At 36.6% G+C, this 10151-nt stretch overlaps 1 long non-coding RNA gene across 1 annotated transcript in view; it reads right to left on the bottom strand.

The window, feature by feature from the left end:
• Positions 1-10151, bottom strand: part of LOC118763746 — an 84948-nt gene that overhangs the window by 35710 nt on the left and 39087 nt on the right. The window contains exon 2 of the long non-coding RNA XR_004999498.1: positions 3087-3198. This is a non-coding gene — a long non-coding RNA (uncharacterized LOC118763746). The remainder of the gene's footprint in view (positions 1-3086; positions 3199-10151) is intronic.

The raw sequence follows: 10151 nt of genomic DNA, 5'->3' as shown, positions 1-10151 counted from the left end.
AAATATTTCTTTCTTCAAGCAAATGTAGAGAAGTGTTTCTCACCATACATGCAAAAGTATAATATAAACGTCAGTAGTATGCGCAATTTTCAAACAGGATACAAATAATCTTTTCTACTGAAGGCACAAGGCCTAAAATTTTGGGGGAGGGGACCAGTCGATTAATAGTAATAATAATGATAATCTTTTCTACTGAAGGCACAAGGCCTAAAATTTTTGGGGAGGGGACCAGTCGATTAATAGTAATAATAATGATAATCTTTTCTACTGAAGGCACAAGGCCTAAAATTTTGGGGGAGAGGACCAGTCGATTAATAGTAATAATAATGATAATCTTTTCTACTGAAGGCACAAGGCCTAAAATTTTGGGGGAGGGGACCAGTCGATTAATAGTAATAATAATGATAATCTTTTCTACTGAAGGCACAAGGCCTAAAATTTTGGGGGAGGGGACCAGTCGATTAATAGTAATAATAATGATAATCTTTTCTACTGAAGGCACAAGGCCTAAAATTTTGGGGGAGGGGACCAGTCGATTAATAGTAATAATAATGATAATCTTTTCTACTGAAGGCACAAGGCCTAAAATTTGTGGGGAGAGGACCAGTCGATTAATAGTAATAATAATGATAATCTTTTCTACTGAAGGCACAAGGCCTAAAATTTGTGGGGAGGGTCCCAGTCGATTAATAGTAATAATAATGATAATCTTTTCTACTCAAACAGGAAACATATAATAATCACTCATTCCGTTCGCCATATAGATACCATATTTTTAAATATGCGTCATGTAATTATTAAGACTTAATTGGAATTTAAGCCGTTGCTAATTGCAGTGAAAGGGCGTGACTTGAACAAGGAACCAAAAGCAGGCGTGTCCTGGAATACGGTCTCTTTGCACATTGACAAGGACACAATTAATTTGATTTAACGATGGTGTATAAGAATTATTTCATTTGACAAAGTGAAGAAAAAAAAATGGAGGCGAAATTCTTAGAATATTACATAAATTTTAATTTCAAAATTTTCTTTCTTTCTTTCTTTCTTTCTTTCTTTCTTTCTCTCTCTCTTTCCTTGTTTGTTTCCCTCTTTCTCTCTCTACCTCTCCTCTCCCTGCCGCTCTCTCTCTCTCTCAAGATAGTGCTGTGATAAAATACATCGAAGGAAGGCGAAAAATCACTTGTCATGAATATTACTCGGATTCATTCACTAACCATTTGACGCCATATTTCTTTCCTAATGCACCACCAATGAGAAATGTGTGAACGCTACCATGATCAATTAACCAGTTTTTAGTACCTTATCAGAAAGAGAGTAAAGCTATTCTGTTTTCTTATTGATGCCGTACTAGTTATATTCCTACTGAGATATATCCTTGTCTCTAATTTCGTTAATTTCTAGAGAAAAAACACAAAAATTACCGCTACATTGTCATTCGATCCGAATAAAATAGTAACCAAATCGATTTCAAACAAAACCAATCAAAACAAAATCAACTTCGCAACCTCGTAAAAAGGGGACACTGGATTATGCGATCTTACATACATTGTGGCTAAAAATCAAATAGAACAGGATGGTCACAGAAGGATTACTATTCATCATAGGCCTGCTCAACGAAAAGTTAACTTGGTGACTAAACGACAACAGCACCAGTGGAGGCTCAATGGCCCAGCGGTTAGGACAGTGGACTCGCGGTTGTAAGAACACGGTTTCGATTCCCAGACCGAGCATTGTGAGTGTTTACTGAGAAAAACACCTAAAGTCCACGAGGCTCCGGCGGGGGTGAACCCCGCTGTACTCTTTCACCACAAGTTTCTCGCTTGTGCTGGGTGGATCTTCAAGTTGTCACAAACATTCTTAGTAGCTTAGAGTAGGCTCGAATTAGAGATTATTGTTTGAGGCTAATGGCGTGAGTCCTGATTGGAAGAAGACAACAGCACCAACAACCTAAAACTCGAGATCTCGTTTACCTAAATCTCTCTATCTCTGGCTGTAGACCCCGTGGTGCGTTAAGTACCAGTATGAAAACAGTGCAAAGTTACAAGAACCAAGAATCAGTGCCGGTACCAAAATGCTTAACGTCTCCTGTCAGTCCTACATTTCCCTCCTTTTCTCAGCCCTAAAATGTGCCCCGGTTTTCTCAACCCTCCTCTGTTCGCCCACTTAAACAAATTTTTCTACAAATTCCTTCAGCCATAACTCTCTTTACACAAGGTGAAAAATACGGTTGAAAAATTAGTTAACTTAGGCACAAGAAATGTGTAGGACTATTATCGTGTATATCACTGAGCAAGTCTGTTATCAGACAGAACTATAAATGTTCCACATCTGATCACGTGACACGTCATCTCTCTCTATATAAACGGCAGTTTGTCTGTCTGTGTGTCTGTGTGTCTGTCAGGTTGTACCCTCACCCTGACTTTCAACCGATTCTGATGAAACTTGACACACAAATAGCCCAATGTCATAATTCAAAACTAACGCAGCGAAAATTTTGAAAAGTTCCCCCAGTTCTGAAAAAAATCGATAAATTCGACATGGGGTCGAGAATCAGAAACACAAACCACAGACTGTCTAGGGGACGCAACTCGACCTTTTTAACTCTCAAAAAAAATTTACCATAATTTTTTTCCATTTTGTTGCTATTTTTTGGCTATAACTCTCTAAAAATGCTTTATAGTTATTTCCCTTACAAACCTGAGCAACGCCGGGCGATACTGCTAGTAACACTATACAGCCTTCTCGTCTCAATTACCTTCCCCCACTCCTATTCCGTCCACTCTCCTCTGTTCTGAAAGGGATCTTTCATACTCTATTACTGAGATTTCGAGTTTTTAATTGAAATAATACATTTTAAGTTGTTCAGGATTTGTGTGGCACCATAGATTTTAGTGCTCCCCAACGCTTTTTAGACAGTGGGTGGGTTTTATGAAAGGCAATTTTCCCACGAACCGGAGGATCCAGCGCATAACAACACACAATATATCATATAATATATAATTTAATTATCACATATATAATACAAAAACAACCTGCAGACTGCAGTAGTCAATAACATAGAAATAAAATTAATGATTTATTCTTACTGTGTGGTCCGGTATAAAAAGATGATCCGCTGTTCGGTACTGGTCCACGCCCCTGTAATTAGAAACCCTGCTCTTGACGATCGCCTTGTCTGCCTTCAGTGTAGCACCAGCCCTGTTGAGAAGAGAGCATGGTTTCGATTTTTCATTAGATCCAATATAGAATATAAAAAAGGCATGAATCTCACACAGTTATATTTCTCCTTATCTAAGAATATGAATGACAACTTACGCCTGTGCAATAAATCAATTTATTGATCTCTTACGATAAATAAATTAATAAATAGAAAAGTATTATCTTATTTATTTTAAATAATCCCACTTAGGCAGGGTACTTCATTCTGTTTACCGTAATTCCAAACAAATGTTGCGTATTTAGCTGTGTTTATTTTAACGATTAAATTCATTAAATTCACTAAACAAAATTTTTCTCAATAAATTCCGTTATCTCAAGCTGTAATAATACTGAATATTTAAAATGACACGAGTAAAATGAAACAGCTTGTGCCAAATAATATCGGCTGTCCACACACACACATACACTAGCGTGCGCGCATACAACTTATGCATATATATACAGACACACACGTACGCTAATACACACACATATACATACAACGCATAATGTAGACAGACAGACAGACACACACACGCATTCACGTAATACAAGAAAATACATGAACATTGAAGAATTGTAAGCTTTAGGGTTATCTAAGATATTACGCAAATGAATGATCAGCACGTGAATAAATAATGAAATGGAGGCTTTTCCAGAAAGCCGTGTTCTCGTTCTGTCATGTCAGCAAACAACGCCATCATCTTCTGCTGATTTGCTTTGACAAGTGTTTGCTTCTACGATCGGAAATATTTCAATATATAACATTGAAAAGATTTAAGTTTTGTTTTCCCATTAACATTGATAACTTTTGACTTAGCACTGAGGCAATTATACTTGTAGGCGACAGTTGACGAAGGCGACTCAATACTGTCGCTTGTGCTGTTAGAGATAATAGTCAAAGTTCATTCATGTTAGAACATCGAGTCTTAAGGAAGATAAGACGATAACTAAGTAATAGACAGTTATGACTGTAGGAATGCCTTTGACCAAAGTTTGAGTATGTGTTAAGAAAACAACGTTTAACCGAAAAGTTGAAATGTCTAGGTACTTCTCAGGGAAAACATGGAATATCATATACCTGTCTGTCTGTCTGTCTGTCTGTCATTCTATCAAACTGTCTGCGAAGGGAGCAGGCGAGATGAGTCTGTTAGAGCCAGAATGTATAAAACGAGTACACTTTAAGCACTTGTCTAGTTGCATGTTGATAACGCCTTTGTGTGTATGTAAAACTTAGCTGTGCATCTTCGCTAGAAAATGGATCATCGGCCAGTGAAATCATAAAATATATATATTCATTCATCTTCAGATGGTTATACATAAGGCAGCGAACTGGTAGAATCATTAGTACACCGGACAAAATTCCTAGCTGCATTTCATCGTTTAAATTTTGCCGAAGTCAACTTTACCTATCATTTTCAGGTCGATAAAATAAGTACCAGTTAAGCACTGGGGTCGATATCATCGACTTCCCCCGAACTTAGTGGCTTTGTGCCAAAATTTGAAATCAATACATCCACACATATACCTCATTTTACTTTTCTCGTATCATTTCAAGTCGTTTTTATATATCATTATCACTCAAAACGTAATTATTCTACTTCGTTGAGTTCTTTACTAAACTTTGCACGAATACTATTGATATACCTACGAAATACTTTATCCCTGTTACAAATACACACACACACAGACACGCCCGCGCGCATGTGTATTGTATAAGAGGAATAAAAGAAAAAGTACTGAAAATATTTGTCGGGTATAATCATATGCTTTTGTCTGATGTTCATTGTCGTAACTTTAAGTTTCCCATTTATACAATCAGTTAGACGGTTTGGTGCTGTATAAAGAAAAAAAAATTGCTTTTGTCCAACACGGTGTCGAGCACTTAATATTTTGATTACTTACACAGAAATCACTTATTTTATATTTTATCGTATTCGTTTCAGTCATTAGTCTGAGGCCATGCTGGGGCACCCCCTTGAAGAATTCCAGTCGGACGAATCGACCCCCAGTACTTATTTTTAAAGCTTACTACTTATTCTATCGGTGTCTATTGCAGAACCGCTAAGTTACGTGGGCATAAGCAAACAAAGACTGATTGTAGTGATAGTGGGGGACAAACGCAGACACAAAGACACTCACGCGCGCGCACCCACCCACACATAATATATGCGACGGGCTTCTTTCAGTTTCTGTCTAACAAATCGACTCACAAGGTTTTGCTCGGCCCCTAGACTATTATAGAAGATACTTACCCAAGGAACCACGCAGTGGAACTGAACCCGGAACCATGCGTCTGGAAAATAAACCTCTTACCATACAACCGAACCTGCCGCCCATGCGTCGCTTTTAGACATAAGACCAGTCCTTCCACAATAACAGACACGGACATAGGCACCTATAAAAAGACATGAATATGCATGCACAAAAATACATACACATTTGTGTGCATGCGTGTGTGAGGGAATGGGTTTTCTAATTTGACATATATGGACATCACAAGTACATATTTCAAATTTTGTTCGTTGAGAATGCTCTACAGCTAAATGGAAATTAGTCGAAATTATAACCAATACCTAAGTGCAGTGAGTAACACTAAGAATGAATCTCGATGCCCATATACTCTTACGTGTTCATATTGGGAAATTTGCTCGTATTCACGTTACGGCAACATTCTATGTTTCTGTTACAACTCGTTTCTTCAGCTTACATAGAAAACTCTGCTATAAATTTGATGTCGGCCACAAAAGAGCTGATTATAAAGCAACCAGAAAGTAGAAGGTGAAACACCGCTCATGTTTAAAGGCAATCTCAACAAGCCTGCCTTAAAAAAAATACTGAAAATACCTCCTGAGGGCCTAATGAGCAAAGATATTAAATTAGAAAATATTACATTAATACATAAATCAGTTCTCTCTCTCTCTCTCTCTCTCTCTCTCTCTCTCTCTCTCTCTCTCTCTCTCTCTCTCACACACACACACGCTCGCGTGCGCACACACACAGACTACGTATGATACATACTAATTAGTTTCATTGAAGGATTAATTCAGAGCATTCTATGTGTATTTAGAAATTGGAGCTTATGATCAATGTTATATATATATAATTTAAATAATTTAAATAAAATTTAAATAATGTTCTGGTGTTTGCTGAATTTCTCTAAAGAACATTCTTTTCTTAGTGGTTAGATCGTAGGTGATCTTCTTCTAGCATATTGGATGTCCACTTAGTGGTCAACTTTTATTATACGCATATATATATATATATATATATATATATATATATATGTATGTATGTATATGCTCTCTTTCTCTCTCTCACATACACACACGCATATACACACATACATACAAAATCACACATATATGTAATGATATAGATATGTGTGTACATGTGTGCTGTATGCTAGTATGTATGTTTGATAAAGTACGGATCACCTGCATTTTTGTCTACTCAGTGAATTTATCATTTACTCTTAACTTGTCCTTGATGTCATTATGCATGTACGGTAATGTATCACGTGGAATTATTTCCGTTCTTCTACCACTGTTGCCTGTGCGTACATATTTATAAACTAGTGATGGCCATCTCTCTTCATGTTTGTGGAGAAAGAACATATGAGTGCCTACGAGTTATTCATTTTACGAATATCTTATATATTTATTTTCTCTTTGTTTTCGTGGAGAACAAAGCTGAGAATCCTCATACTTAATGAGCTATCATGTAACCATCTCTCATACAAACATAAGTGACGTAATTTTACTACGTGTACATGTATGCGTACGTATGTGCGCGAATATGTACTTAAAGCACGCATAGGCTATCACACATGCAAACTGTTTCTTTTTAATCTCTACTTTTCTCTTTATTTATCAACCCTTCAAGCGTTATAGGGTAGATGCAGGGAATATATTAGAATATATCAAAGTGTATGCTAAGTTACGCCCTGATTTAATGGATTTCATGGCATTTTCACTTGTCACGTTTTCCAAAACATATTTACCCATTTATTCAAGGCCATTTATCAAATGTCACTGTGCACTGATCAGTCTTTTAAGACCCTAAATAGTTTAGATATTTCTCTGTCCTCGGTTATAGCACCAGTCAATCACACATTTTTGTCCATGGGAAGATTTAAACTTTACTATACAAAGTATAAAAATACTCCTCTGTTCTAAAAACCACATATCCTTGAACAGTCAGTTTCTGCTGTCTCTTATATAGCGAAAAAGAGTTAGTGAAAATCTACGGTCTTATGGTTTAGGTGTTCGATTCATGATAACAAGGTTGTAGTTTCAATTTCATTAATATAATTCAATCTCTTCTCTCTTCCCCTTTATATCCCGTTCAATGTCATCTTTTTATTTGCATGTAGAAAGCGGGGCTCCAGTATAGCCATAGCCCTGATATCTAAATCAAACTAAAGGCTATCAATAGTATCGAAGTGGTGTGTTTGGAGAGTGAAAGTGATGAGCACTACCCCACCATTCTTCATGTTAAATTTGAACAAGAGATAACAGACGACCCAAGTTGAATTGCAAACCTTTCCAACTGTAAGCCAGCATCCTACTGATGTGGTACATCATAATCGTAGCTGAACACAATATTGGTTTCAAATTTTGGAGCAATGCCAGCAAGTTCAGCGCAGCAGGTAATTACATCGGATCCATTGCTAAACTGGTACTTATTTTATCGACCCCGAAAGAAGAAAAATGGAAGTCGACCTCGGCGGAATTTGAACTCAGCTCGAAATGCCGTTAAGCTTTTTGCCTGTATGCTGACGATTATTTTCTACTCTTGGCACAAGGCCCGAAATTTTGGGGGAGGGGCGAGTCGATTAGATCACTTCCAGTACACAAGTGGTGCTTAATTTATCGACCCCAAAAGGATGAAAGGTAAAGTCGACCTCGGCGGAATTTGAACTTAGAACGTAAAGACAGACGAAATACTGTTAAGCATTTCGCCCGGCGTGCTAACGTTTCTGCCAGCTCGCCGCTTTATATAGCTGAATGAAATATTTATTTCTTTACTGCCCACAAGGGGCCAAACACAGAGAGGACAAACAAGGACAGACAAAGGGAATAAGTTGATTACATCAACCCCAGTGCGTAACTGGTACTTAATTTATCGACCCCGAAAGGATGAAAGGCAAAGTCGACCTCGGCGGAATTTGAACTCAGAACGTAACGACAGACGAAATACCGCTAAGCATTTCGCCCAGCGCGCTAACGATTCTGTCAGCTCGCCGCTTTATATAGCTGAATGAAATATTGCGAAGAAAAAAAATAGTAACTGGAATAAAACATTTATTTCTTTGAATGTACATCAAGTTTAATTCTTAGAACTTTCCTCGCTTATTCCATTAAAAAATATATCCTATAAAATGTAAAAATGTAATACATTAATTCTAAAAGTAAAGCATACATAGGAATTAGTTGAAGTAGTTAGATGCACGAAGGCTTTTAAACGTAGCTGTTGCTTGATGTTTAAACACTGCCACACTTCTTAGATTTTCTGAGACTTTCTCGTTTCCATGCCTACAGTTTTTTTTTTGTTACTTATCACTTGTCTCTCTATTTACTCGCTCAGGAAGTCATAAATCTAATGAAGATGACAGGACAATAAATTTCCCAAGAATTATTTAGAGTAAACATTTCACTACTTGAAATTCAGCTTTGGTAAGTACCTCATACACGCCTTAATAAAGGATTAAAGAAACATTTTAGTATATCGGAGCCTACTTACCATATAAGGCTAAAATATTTTTAGGAGTGTGTCGACTCTGTACTTAGTGTCATTTGTAAATTGATATAAATTTTACACACATGAATACCGGTATTTAAAACATTTTTTGCTTACATTAGCTAAGCGGATGTGTCTATATGTAAAATAAATGTATATTATGTTATATAATTAGAACATTTAAATGTATGGAGCAGAAACATGGTAAAAAAAACAGTCTAATAGTAGGAAGACAAATTGCAGACAACGAGACAAAGTACAAAAGACATAAGTAAAGACATAAGTAAAGTCAAGATGGTAGTCTGAGCACAAGAATCTAGACGATAGGCAAAATGGTTTGAGATGTCTAGTTTCATTCTATGAGCAGTCGTGTTAAAAAGAAGAGATTTCTGTTTATTCAGCAGTTTTTAGGTGTGGCATGGCCTGATGAGCTTACAGTATTTCAAGCATGAACTTTCGTGAAGTTCAAAGTGACATCACAAATAGAATATTAATAAAAAGCCAGCGGTTACTTTTAGAGATTTAGTCCCTTGTGACTGGATATTCTACCAACGAACTGATGATGTATTTGATTCATTCGTAAAAGTTTTTAAGGACTGGAAAACAAAACTAAAAAGAATAACTAAAATAAATATCCCAGTTACGTTTTGGTCGATTGTCAGTTATTGGCCTTAAAGTTTGTCGTTGGTTTTAATGAATTCCATCCTGTAACAACCACAGTAGCTATAATTGCTTGAATTCTTTTAACTGGAGACTGCCTTACTCGTAACTTGGGAGCATTTGGGTTAAATGTTATGGACTAAATTCGTTGCCATTTAATTATTTACATGAAAAAGAACTTGGAATATATCTAAAAAGTGATGTAACAAGGAATTATCCTCTAAATCAAAATATCTCAATAAAAAAGCTTGAAGCTAATTCAAAACAGAAAATTTCTGGAACAGGTTTAGCAGATATTTTTCCATTATATCCAACGTGCGTTTGAAAGTCCACTGTGCTATTCCAGAAAATATGGGTCATGAATTCGCGAATAGTGGTAGGACTTAATGTCATGCTTGATATTTGCAAAAGTTATGCCCAGAAAAAATTGCTTCCTAACTACAATTTACCGAAGATTATCGCTTTCGTGTCTGAGATTCTGGACTGTCTTCGTTTGTAGCTAGATTGAATAAATGCACTCACTCCAAAAATCATTTTCTTTGTGGAATCCC

Source organism: Octopus sinensis, linkage group LG6 (genome assembly GCF_006345805.1).
Source record: "Octopus sinensis linkage group LG6, ASM634580v1, whole genome shotgun sequence".
Classification (NCBI taxonomy): Eukaryota; Metazoa; Mollusca; class Cephalopoda; order Octopoda; family Octopodidae; genus Octopus; species Octopus sinensis.
This window is presented reverse-complemented; position numbering and strand designations above follow the sequence as displayed.